Source organism: Strongylocentrotus purpuratus, unplaced genomic scaffold, assembly GCF_000002235.5.
Source record: "Strongylocentrotus purpuratus isolate Spur 01 unplaced genomic scaffold, Spur_5.0 spur5_scaffold_9, whole genome shotgun sequence".
Classification (NCBI taxonomy): Eukaryota; Metazoa; Echinodermata; class Echinoidea; order Camarodonta; family Strongylocentrotidae; genus Strongylocentrotus; species Strongylocentrotus purpuratus.
The window spans coordinates 18,290,890-18,303,108 of NW_022145615.1; positions in this window are offsets into that span (position 1 = coordinate 18,290,890).

Consider the following 12,219-nt stretch of genomic DNA (forward strand, 5'->3'; position numbering starts at 1 on the left):
CACTATAATATCATCCCTGATATGATTAGATACAGAGTCGTACAGAGAGAGAGAGAGAGAGAAAGAGAGAGAGAGAGAGAGAGAGAGAGAGAGAGAGTGAACGAGAGAGACATACAGAGATAGACATGGAGAGATAGACATGGAGAGATATAAAGACAAAGAGATTTGGGTACACGTATGCTCGTTCCCTCTTTTTGGAAGCACCCCCTATCTCCGGGTGAAAATCCAAATACACCCCTTTTTGGGGCCGGATTCTGTTGCTCTAAATTCTAAAAGGTACCCCTTTACCGGAGATTTTGGAACTGCGCATGTGGTCCGGCCAAACCCCGGAGTAGGGGGGGGGGGATAAACAGAGAGAGAGAGAGAGAGAGACACACACACACACACACGCACACACATACACACACACAACAAAAACTAATACAAATATGAAACTACAGAAATAAATGAATAAAAAGCGAGTGAAGAATAAAAAGAGCAGATGAAACGATTAACAGCCAAGAAGAAGAACTGAACATTTAAAAAATATATAAGACTGCTCTACCTTATAGATTTGCTATTTTCTGATATCTTGAGTATGTCATGTCCCACTAGCTCTCCTCGATGATCACGCATCCATTTTAGCAGCGAGGTCATCGACGACGGCTGTTCACCTAGCCCTGATGTCAAACTAGCTTGTCCGTCGTAATCATCGATTCCCTCGAGGAGGTTCATGCTACGGACGTCATCATCGGGCTCGACGAAGATACGCCTCATTCGTCGATCGTCTCGGTACACGCCCTCATCATCTAAGGAGAAGTTACCAAGTACCTGATGAGCATGAAAATGGCTTGGCATACTCTGTGAAGCCATCTTATCCCCCAAGCCAACTTTCAATCTGATTAAAGTGGAACACTAACAAAAAATCCACGAAGAGATACAAAGATTGTCTTTCTGTATGTTGAAGAAAATTGAAGATCTTTTTTCTTACATCAGTAAGAACAGAATATCAGTGTACGTTATGTTCTCGTTGGCTGTATAACAATATAAGTCACTTTCACTAAAAGCGTCGTGAAAACGTTTTACTGACATAGATGTTTAAAGGGTCTGTTTTGTTTGATTATTTTGAAGTGCGTCTGCCATGAAGTGGTATAAAACGACTGGTGTATTACGTCTTACTGGGAATTACCCGCTTGCCTTTGCTTATTCAGGGTGTATCAGACAGAGGTCTACGAACTTTTCTGTTATTGCCCCTTATGATGCAATGTTGGTAGCCGATGAAAGTCGATTGCGCAACACACCTTTGTCGAAATGGTTAACCCATTTACGTTTCAAAATGTATGGGTAGTAAGATTCTACATGAATTGGTTATGACAATTGTATTTGATCCCTTCCAAATCATTCTAGTTTAAAATGGTGCTTCTATATTTCTATTCTATATCGACATTCATCTCTTAAAAGGTTGGCTATCTTTCTTCAATACAACAGGGCCGGGCCCAAGTAATCTAGCCGAAAGATAACACTTGTCTGCCCAGTCGGGTCAATATCGCTATTCATAAGGACCGCTATTCATAAGGTTTGCTATAGGTCAACTGTTCTTAAGGACCGCTATTCATAAGGTCCGCTTTTCATAATTGGAGAAAAGGGTCATTATTCATAAGGGTCGTTGTTCGTAAGGACCGCTATTCATAATCAAAGAAGAGGGTCGGTATTCATAATATTAGAAGAGGGTCGCTATTCATAATACGAAATCGGGGTCGTTATTCATAAGGGTCCCTATTCATAATATTACGAAAGGGTCGTTATTCATAACACAGAAAGAGGGTCGCTATTCATAATGCAAAATGAGGGTCGCTATTCATAATACGAAATGAGGGTCGCTATTCATAATGCAAAATGAGGGTCGCTATTCATAATACGAAATGAGGGTCGCTATTCATAATGCAAAATGAGGGTCGCTATTCATGAGGGTCATTATTCATAAGGGTCATTATTCATAATCGATGAAGAGGGTCGCTATTCATAATAGGAGAAGAGGGTCGCTATTCATAATAGGAGAAGAGGGTCGCTATTCATAATACGAAATGAGGTTCGCTATTCATAATAGGAGAAGAGGGTCGCTATTCATAATAGGAGAAGAGGGTCGCTATTCATAATACGAAATGAGGTTCGCTATTCATAATAGGAGAAGAGGATCGCTATTCATAATAGGAGAAGAGGGTCGCTATTCATAATACGGAATGAGGTTCGCTATTCATAATAGGAGAAGAGGGTCGCTATTCATAATAGGAGAAGAGGGTCGCTATTCATAATACGAAATGAGGTTCGCTATTCATAATAGAAGAGGGTCGCTATTCATAATAGGAGAAGAGCTATTCATAATAGGAGTAGAGGGTTGCTATTCATAATACGAAATGAGGGTCGCTATTCATAATAGGGTCACTATTCATAATAGGAGTAGAGGGTCGCTATTCATAATACGGGATGAGGGTTTTTATTCATAAAATGAAATAGGCCTAAGCAATATCCAAAATGCTCATAACAAATGGAAATATTGGACGGAGGACACCCCCAAGGCGATACATGGCCCTAAATATTTGTCTTGTTTTTAAGTAGGTTTGAAATTTGTTATCCAATGTTGTAAACATAATTGAGAATTTAAATCAATAACATTTGAATCATGAAACATCCTCACGCTCACCTCCCTCTCCCCCCCCCCCCACCTCCCCCCACACCAGCCGCCTTCGCCTTTATGATGACGACTCGGACATTCAGGTAGCGGACCTTAATATTTATTTTCGGGGGGGGGGGGGCTGAGGTAGTTTCCTTATAATATATATGGTCTTGTCACCAAAGTAAATTTTCTTAAGTTTGACTATCAGTTGAGGGGAGGGGGGGGGGGGGGTTCGCACAAGGGGGACAAATTACGATAGGATTATGTATGTGTTATGTTTCCCTTTTTTGTCACCACTGGAGCGGGGAAAAATTTTAGCTAGATTAGGGGGATGTATTTTTATATAATTATCAAAGCTTAAAAGAAAATATAGGCCTACTTTAAAAAAAGACATAATGAAGGGGACGCCACCGTTTGCATAATGCTTTACGGTCGCAAAATCGTATCTTATTTGACTTTAAATCTTGAAAATCTTACTTCCTTACTTATGAGGAGAAAAAACAAAATCGTGCAATGTTATATATTTACGAAAAGCTTGAATATTGTATATAATCTAACTCTCTACAACCAGGGGCGTCGCTAAGGGGGGTGTGGGGTGCGACAACCCCACCTGTCAAGATATTGTCGGTAAAATTGCGCTGCTGTCGGGAAAAATGAGAAAAGGGGGAGGGGAAAAAGGAGAGGGAAAGGGAAAGAAAAGGAAAAGAAAGGAAAGAAAGGAAAGAGAAGAGAACAAAAAAGGAGAAAAAAGACAAAGACGAAGGAGATGAAAGAAAGGAAAAGAAGAAAAGGAGCAACAGAAAAAGGGGATTAAAGAGAAAGAGAGAGAGGGGTATGTTTGGTGGAGTCGCCACGTCGAGGGAGCAAGAAAGATACGCATAGATAATTTTGTTGCTGTGTCGGGTCCGCTGTGTCGGTATTCTTGCTCGATCTTCGTATACTATATTTATAGAAGTTTGAAGTCGGTGAGATGTATTAAGTCGGTAATTTTTTTTCCCCTACGAAGTGTGACTTTTTATCGGATAAAGAAACATTTTTGAGAATTCAGACAATGATTAAGAGTCGCCCGAATCGTCCGAATCGTCTTCTTTGTCTAATAATTTTAATGAAACGTTAAAGCTTCCGCGCTTTAACGGGTTATTTTCGTTTCTTTTTTTCTTCATTTTTCGAATGCATTTCATGAACTAATGTAGATGAAATGAAATGAATGAATGTTGATGATGTGGGAGGGAAAAGGAGTTACCTAAAAGTCATTTCGAATATACTGAAATAATTGTCCATCTATCTCTGTACGTCCCATATAATGTACACTAAACACTCATTACATGTCGTGGGAAGTTTTTTTTTTTAAAGTAGAGCAGCAAGCCACACTCCCCAATACGCGCATACCTCCTAGTTAATTTCAAACAGCTCATCAATATGTAAGACCTGAATTGACCTCAATGCAAGCAAGCACATGCGTCTTACTAGGTAAACCATCTGCAAGTAAAGCATTATACAATGTACTAGGTCATCATGGAAGTTCTAGAAAACAACAGGGGAGGGATCAAAATAAGCTTTGAAGGGCACTTATACGGGGAAAAATGAATTCAGACAAGGATTAAGAGTAGTGAACGGTACAACTATAATCGTCTTCTTTCTCTAATATTCTAATGGAACGTCAAAGCTTATGCGCTTCGCACCGGAAGGGGGGGGGGGTGAAAATAATTTCGCTCCAGGCCCCGGATTTATAGGGTTAAATTTGTAGACATTGGGACATTGGCATTGGCATTGGCATGTTAATATATAAATGGTAGCTATTTTTGTCGGTATTCGGTGGCCTCTTCACCCCCCCCCCCCCCTGAAACTGAAAAAGATCTAGCGACGCCCCTGCCTACAACCCCCTTTTTGTCGCTTCCATCCTTTGCTGAAGGTAAGGGACATGATAGATCAACCCCTTGATGGCAACACTGCTACCCCCCAACCGCACCCCCCCCCCCCCCCGTGAAACACAAACAGTCTACGCCATCTATGAACTAATTGGACGAGAATTGTCAGTAATACACTGTTGTCATAATGGTGGAATATTTATTTTTACCCCAGTTTAGGGAAGGATTTTTAAAAATTATTTATTTCTAATAGATCTAAATAATGGCATACATTCTCAGATTTTATTGAATATTAATTTGCGAGTGTTTGTTTTGCGTGACTGCTTAATCATATGTGTGCTACTATGCTAATCAGCTAAGGGACCTACGTCCTTAAGTCATAATTGACAGTAATGAGGATTAATGCCTCACAAAAGGGCACTAATATATAGCTGATCGATACGATTTTTATCCTGGGGCCTCACAGGAAAAATTCCTCTGTAGGGCCATGCATTATGGTTCAAGGCATGGCCACACAGAGGAATTTTTCCTGTAGGGGGCCGGGGGAAAATGCAATGAATTTTTGACAATTTATTGCATTTTCTTCGTTTTGGGGGATTTGTGGAAGGGGCCGCGTACCCTAGCAAACACTGCGTACAGTCATGATTCAGGGGCTAAGCAGTGGCCTCGTTACTGTGAGGCCCCAGGATAAAAATCGTATCGATCAGCTATATATTAGTGCCCTTTTGTGAGGCATTAATCCTCATTACTGTCAATTATGATTTAAGGACGTAGGTTCCCTAGCTGATTAGCATAGTAGCACACATATGATATAGCAGTCACGCAAAACAAACACTCGCAATTTAATATTCAATAAAATCTGAGAATGTATGCCATTATTTAGATCTATTAGAAATAAATAATTTTTAAAAATCCTTCCCTAAACTGGGGTAAAAATAAATATTCCACCATTATGACCAACAGTGTATGTACTTGTACCACGGAAATACTGCAGGGAGGGTAGGCCGAATGGTCGGACTGATGGGGGGGGGGGGGGGCGGCGCCTTTTTCTCTTCTTTTGTTCAGAAATGTTTTCAATATGTTTTCAATAAATGTTTTCTACAAATATTCGGGGCCTTATGGCCCCCTCCCGCCTACGCTACAGCCGTGGGGTATCCCCTATCCATTATTTCGCCTACTAATGTTTATTGCTTATTTAATTTACATTTTTTTTTATGAATAGCAACCCTTATACCGTATTATGATAGCGACCCTCATTTCGTATTATGAATAGCGAACCTCTAGTCGTATTATGTATAGCGAACCTCTAGTCGTATTATGTATAGCGACTCTCCTTCCTTATTATGAACAACGAACCTCTAGTCCTATGATGAATAGCGACCATCATTTCCTATTATGAATAACGACCCTCATTCCGTATTATGAACAGCGAACCTCTACTCCTATTATGAATAGCGACCCTCTTCTCCTATTATGAATAGCGACCCTCTTCTCCTATTATGAATAGCGAACCTCATTTCGTATAATGAATAGCGACCCTCTTCTCCTATTATGAATAGCGACCCTCTTCTCCTCTTATGAATAGCGAACCTCATTTCGTATTATGAATAGCGATCCTCTTCTCCTATTATGAATAGCGACCCTCATTTCGTATTATGAATAGCGACCCTCTTCTCCTATTATGAATAGCGACCCTCATTTCGTATTATGAATAGCGACCCTCTTCTCCTATTATGAATAGCGACCCTCTTCTCCTATTATGAATAGCGACCCTCATTTCGTAGTATGAATAGCAACCCTCTACTCCTATTATGAATAGCTCTTCTCCTATTATGAATAGCGACCCTCTTCTCCTATTATGAATAGCGAACCTCATTTCGTATTATGAATAGCGACCCTCTTCTCCTATTATGAATAGCGACCCTCATTTCGTATTATGAATAGCGACCCTCTTCTCCTATTATGAATAGCGACCCTCATTTCGTATTATGAATAGCAACCCTCTACTCCTATTATGAATAGCTCTTCCCCTATTATGAATAGCGACCCTCTTCTCCTATTATGAATAGCGACCCTCTTCTCCTATTATGAACAGCGAACCTCATTTCGTATTATGAATAGCGACCCTCTTCTCCTATTATGAATAGCGACCCTCTTCTTCTATTATGAATAGCGAACCTCATTTCGTATTATGAATAGCGATCCTCTTCTCCTATTATGAATAGAGACCCTCTTCTCCTATTATGAATAGCGACCCTCATTTCGTATTATGAATAGCGACCCTCTTCTCCTATTATGAATAGCGACCCTCATTTCGTATTATGAATAGCGACCCTCTTCTCCTATCATGAATAGCGACCCTCATTTCGTATTATGAATAGCGACCCTCTTCCCGTGTTATGAATAGCGACCCTTATAAGTAATGAACCTTATTTCGTATTATGAATAGCGACCCTCTCGTCGTATTATGAATAGCGACCCTGATTTCATATTATGAATAGCGGTCCTTATGATTAATGACCCTGAATATGAATTATGAATAGCGACCCTCATCTCACGTTATGAATAGCGGTCCTTATGATTAACGAACCTTATTTCTTTATGAATAGTGACCCTCTTTTGCCAGTATGAATAGCGGACCAGGAAGTACGGGAATTTACACGTTATGAATAACGGTCCTTATGAATAGCGGACCTTATGAATGGCGGTCCTTATGAATAGCGAATAGACCCCGCCCAGTCACCTATATGAGTTTGAAGCATGTATCAATAATATTGCATCTTACAAGAGGCTAAATCACTTGAATTATTCTCGTTTTCAGGCAAGGAGGGAGGGGGTAGAGGAGGAAAAGGGAGAGGGAGTGGGAGGACGGAGGGGAGAGGCTGGTGTTACAACCCTCCTTCCGGATATTGGGGGGGGGGGGGGGGACCCAGAAGAGGGCGATATGGCAAATATTGCCAGCTCCGGTTTCGTATTCGGAGTGACGTGCAACATACGACTTTTTATTTTACAGCTTAAAAGCCTTGTATGGGTAACAATATATATTGTACTTCGTTAGTGACGTCAGAGAGAGAAATATAGTATACAAAATAGAGGAAAATAGCAAAAGATAGGACACTCTAAAAAGATACAGAGTATTGAGATGATGGTCCAAAGAGAGATGAAAAAGGCTTAACTCTTACAAAACAGATAGAAGAAAATAAACAAGATTCGACAAGTCTTTTGCAGAAGCTAAAAAGCTTAGGATTGAAAAATAAGAAGAGAAAAGATCAAGAATCTGTCATTACAATCGATGGATGTCATGATAAGATGGCCATCGCTAATGAATTTAATTCTTATTTCACAATGTGGCTGCCAAATTAGTAGACCAACTTCCCCCTTCCAAAGACCTTTTCAGTGCAGACAATGATTGTATTTGTGAGTTTTACGAAAGAAAAGGTGTACGTGAAAACAGCTTAGAGTTATTACCAATCAGTGAACAATTTGTTTTCAAAGAGTTACGTAAATTGAATGTATCAAAAAGTACTGGGTTAGACATGGTTCCAGCTAAATTTCTAAAAGATGGTGCGAAGGTTTCATATAAGCCTTTAAAGGGAACCAAAACCTTCATACTAAGTTACTTTTATTCTAAAGTTTAAGATATTTAAAAAATATCAGTGAAAATTTGAACAAAATCGGGCAAGGAATAAGGAAGTTAGAGCTTTTTGAAATGACTAGTCACTAGAGGGCGGTATTCAATTTGATGACATCATCTGTGGACAACTCTCCATATTTTGTACATAAAATTTCATGTTTTTCCTTCTTTCTTGTGATTGAGATAATCTACTCCCCTGAAAGCAAGATCTAGAATGCAAAATAAATGATATTCTACTTCACATGTTATGAAGTCGGATCAAGAACACAAATAAATACGAAGAAAACGAAAAAATTGTGAAATTTTATGTACAAAAGGCATGGAGAGTTGTCCAGATGATGTCATCAAATTGAATACCGCCCTCTAGTGACTAGTCATTTCAAAAGCTCTAACTTCCTTAATCCTTCCCCGATTTTGTTCAAATTTTCACTGATTTTATTCAAATCTTTTATGGTTACAATTACTTACTTATTCAATTTTATAAGCTTAAAAATTAAAAGGTATATTGAAATAAAACATACATGAAAATGAAAAACAATATAACCAATTTCATTCCATTTAGAGCAAAAGTTATTATTGTTATGGTATTGCATTAACTTGGCTTATCAACTAGGCAAACACAGATTGTTTAAAGCTAAAGTACCGCATACATATAAAGACAAAATAACAAATATCACAAAGATAATCATACAACTTTTGTCTTTTTTTATTATGTTAAAAAAATGTAAATTAATGTAAATATATATATATGAAATGTGAAATATGTGAAATAAAACACCCGGTAAGAGGACAAGACAAACAAATACAACATATACAGTATAAAGGTAATCTGGACAAAATATAGGGAAAAAGTGAGTATTTATTTATGACAGCCACCTCCACAAACACTGAAGCTGAAACTGAAAATATGAAAATAGGATAAGATGAGAGTATAACAAGACCAGATTGAAAATTTACAGCATAAATATAAGCATAGATACTCATAAAACAAAAACAAGAACAAATTTTTAATTACAAATAAAAATCCTGATCAAATATCTACTATATCTCTTTAAACAAAACATTTATTGATGGACTATATTTAATATGTAATGGTAAAGTGTTCCAGATTTTGGGCCCATTGAAAAAAATACAATTTTTAGCTAGTGAGATGCGTATTTTGGGGTAAATGGAAGTTTGAAGATCCACATGTATTAAAGAGAAGGTTGAGTTCTGGGAAGAGGTGAAAAATAATTTTTGAGCATTACTCATTCTTATTATGCAAGTGTGGAAGAACATCAGTCAAGACATGTTCCCTGAAAAGCATGGCTCTTCAAATGCCTTCATATTCTAAATATGCATGTAACATCGTAAAAATCGGGGGCCGGCTTTTACGCCACGTGTTCGTATAGTCCCATATACATCTTTCTGTGCAAGTGTTTGCAACTTTACCAAGACTTGGCCAAATTTCTTATCATTTTGATGATTCCAGAACCTTGCAATACACACAAATTCTTATATGCTAGATGATCAACCTTTTCTGGTCGGTTCCACACCGTTTCTTTCACAATGCAATCGCAATGACCAGAACTCAACTTCATCTTTAAAGGAATGTATATCGGCATTATAACAAACAAAATCTGAAATACTGTTTGGTATATAGTTTTTAAAACATAAGTACATACAAATTGCAATTTCATAATCAGAAAAATCAACATATTCAGGTTATTTAATAACGGCTTTGTATGGCAAGATAATTGGCATGCAAAAGGATTCTCACTGCCCTTTTTGTAATCTGTACAACATTGAATATGTAGCCGAGGAATTCCAGGCAAGATTACAGTATTGAAAAGACAGTGAAATAATAGAATTATACATGTAGATCATTTGGAGTATATTTTGTGGAAAATGCTTTAACTTATTCAGAACACCTACCGGTATACTTTTTTTTTGTTCGTGCAGATGACATCAATATGCTCATTGAAGGATAACTTACTATCAATAGTCACACCAAATTTGTTAAAGAAGAATGATCAATAATGTTATCATTCAACAACTCTTTTTACTATAGAAATATTTATCTCATCGAAACCAGAACTCGATTGTTTCTGAAGATTACAAACAATATCAATTATTTCTCTGGAGTAATCGGCATAAAAAAAGCAGATTGATCATTTCTTTCTAAAAAATTACACATAATTACACTTGGAGTTGGAATGAGTATCTTGGATATTTTGCGTTAAAGACGGGCCAATATTGATTTTTCAAAATCGTTGAATTCATTGGCAATGTCATTATTATCATTGATGGATCGATAATCTACAATAATAATAATAATAATAATAGTGGGTTCTTGTTTTCCTCATGTCAAATTGCACCTGTAACAATTTTGATGATAGTATTTATTCTGAATTTTTTAAATTGTATTATTACATTAATTAATTTCTATACAATTTATAAGAATTATAATTTTTTTTTGGAGTTGGACAATGTATGTATTTCTTCTTGCACATTTTACATATAACATCATTAAACCACAACGTGTCTTTTCTGGGCTTATAAGGTTTCTGAACCTTCAGAAAACAACCATTATATGGAGACTTGAATTGATTTAAAAAACAATTATATAGATAATATTTGGAATTCCATTTTCAAATTGCCAACATACGGCGTTAAGCTTTTCGATGAATGCTTGTATCATTTTCACATATATCACGTTTCACACTGGATAAATATTCTTTGTTATTGATCATCCTATCATGAATGCAATACACTGTACATGTAAAATACAAACATGGTAATGAACACCTTAAGTCCATTTTGCATTTTCTAAACAAGAACTTGGAATCACAGGATAGTGGATACAATTATCAATTTCGCCTGTGACTCAACATCTCTTTAAGGAATGATTACCCGGTACTGGTTTCCATAAGATATAAGGAATGATATCATAATACTGCATAATGACAACTACAGTACATACTCCTATTAAGTTACAAGGCTTTGGCATATACGTGTATTTACAAATTACATGTTCAAGAAAAATCTGACATATATATATATATATATATTGAAAAAAATTAACTATTTTAAAGCGTCATGTCTAAAAAGGCTGAATCAATTTACAACAAAATTGCAACATAATTGTTGTTTTTAAGAAGAATGATCACTTTGATTGATTACACATACATGTACATGTATATTCTTTTTAAATTGTTTTCTTTTCAACAGTTTGGACTTTGGAAGACAAATACAATGAGCAACTTATAATTTTCTAAGCAATTGCTTCTCCTACATTTCACAATGACATATTATGTAATTGCTATTCAAAGACACTTTCAATTTTGCAGGTGGAAAAGATGATTCGGACTGCATCTCCGATTTGCCTCGGCCTACATGTACATTTAATAATTATTTTTTTAGAATTGTCTACTATGTAAAATTTTCAATATCAGTATTCCCACCATCAGCCTTATGAACCCTTTCGAAACTGCTCACTTTTCCTTCCTATGATGATACAAACTAAAGTTGTAATTAATTTCTATACTTCAAAGGGTTTTTGTGATACTGCTTGTATGCAAGTAAATACTCAAAGCAATCACTTTTTTTTACAAGCTCATCAAACAACTTAGTTGATAGCCCTACGATAGTAGTAGAGTGTATCAAGGAATGTACTTTTGATGTGAGTTACGTGAACATATATTATGTTCAATAAACATGTATGTACTTTGTACCTTAACTGCCAAATACCACTGACTTTCCCCACTCTCATTGCTGCGTAAGAATGAAACCACAACAGAAGAAATAACTAGATGGAATTTTGACTGCGCGCAGTCAAAAATGATGCCTCCGCCATGCATAGAGCATTTTTACAAACCAAAACGGAAGCAATTTTTAAAATTCAAGTTTGATTGTAATCCATCTGTCGGTTTTAATGATAATGCATTCACAAGCCATTTATAGTCATACATAATGAGCCCCATGACCTTTGACCTGATGACCCTAAAATCTAATCAGTTAATTGGCTCTGCAAGATACATATATCCATGTCTTGACTTTGATAGTAATCTGTCTATTGGTTCTCA